This window comes from Oxyura jamaicensis, chromosome 26, assembly GCF_011077185.1.
Source record: "Oxyura jamaicensis isolate SHBP4307 breed ruddy duck chromosome 26, BPBGC_Ojam_1.0, whole genome shotgun sequence".
NCBI classification, from domain to species: domain Eukaryota; kingdom Metazoa; phylum Chordata; class Aves; order Anseriformes; family Anatidae; genus Oxyura; species Oxyura jamaicensis.
In genome coordinates this window covers 1587636-1588799 of record NC_048918.1, presented here as the reverse complement: position 1 = coordinate 1588799, position 1164 = coordinate 1587636, and the positions used below count along the sequence as shown (strand labels likewise).

General features: G+C 73.2%; 1 protein-coding gene across 4 annotated transcripts in view; it reads left to right on the top strand.

Moving 5' to 3' along the window:
- The first annotated feature begins 545 nt into the window (after positions 1 to 545).
- TEAD3 (TEA domain transcription factor 3) overlaps positions 546 to 1164 on the top strand; it is a 24633-nt gene continuing 24014 nt past the window's right edge. For all 4 annotated transcript variants that reach the window (XM_035346782.1, XM_035346783.1, XM_035346781.1 and 1 more), the window contains exon 1: positions 546 to 767. The gene's annotated coding sequence lies outside the window, so the exon portion shown is untranslated. The remainder of the gene's footprint in view (positions 768 to 1164) is intronic.

The window sequence follows — 1164 nt, the reverse complement described above, 5'->3', positions numbered from 1 at the left end:
ATGAGGAGGGTGATGAAGGTGTGCACTGGGCGATGCAGGTGGGCAGATGAAGGTGTGCGGAGCGGGATGAAGGCCTGCGGGAGGAGGATGAAGGTGAGCCCAGGAGGACGAGGAGGAGCAGGGGGACAAAGGTGTGCGGGGTGGGCGACAAAAGCTGTGCCGAAAGCCACGATGGTGAGCGGGGGTCCCCCGGCAGGCAGGCGGGGGGGTCAGGACGGGAGGAAGAGGAGGAGGAGGAGGAGATGGATGAAGGCTCCTAGAGGGCGCTGCCGGGGCCGGGCTGCTCTTTGCTCACAAACTCCCTGCGGAGGGGAACGGGCCCCGTTCCCCCCCATCCTCCCCTCTCCCCTCGGAGCCCCGACCCCCGGCGGGCCTCGCCGCTGCCTCCCCGAGGCCGGAGGCCGGGCGGGGAGGAAGGAGGAGGAGGAGGAGGAGGAGGAGAAGAAGGAGGAGGAGGAGGAGGAGAAGAAGGAGGAGGAGGAGGAGGAGGAGGAGGAGGGCGGAGGGTCGGCCCTGCCCCGCCGCCTCCTGATTGCCTCCCAACTTTCTGCTCCTCCCTTGCAGAAACTTTCCCGTCCCTGCGCCTGGCTCCGTGCGCGGACTCCGGGGCCAGCAGCGCTCCCGCAGCCCCGCCGCCCTCCCCCGGCCCGATCCCGGTCCCGATCCCGGTCCCGATCCCGGTCCGGGTCCCGGTCCTGATCCTGCTCCCGGTCCTGGTCCCGGTCCCGGCACCCGCGGCCGGCCCAGCCCTCCGAAGCACGGAGCAGGTAAGCGCCCCGGGCAGGGGCTCCCAGCCCCCTTCCTCCTCCTCCTCCTCCTCCTCCTCCTCCTCTTCCTCCCTCCGGCTGCACCGAGCCTTGGCAGCCCCGGGGGGGGCTGGAGGGGAGCTGGGGGGGCGGCACGGCTCGGCTCGGCACGGCTCGGCTCGGGACGTGGGGCCCCGGCAGCCCCCGCTGCGCCCCCCTCATCCCACCCCGGGCCTCAGCCCCCGGGGCTGCTCCGTGCGCCCCCCCCCGGACCCTGCCCTTCCTCACCCCCCCCCCCCCCCGGGGTCCCCACTCAGCTCCGGGACCCCCGTTCAGCACCGGGAACCCCCCCCAACACCAACCAAGGCCGCCCCAAAACCCTGCGGCCAGCCCTGCCTTGGGTGTCGGGGCTGTCCCC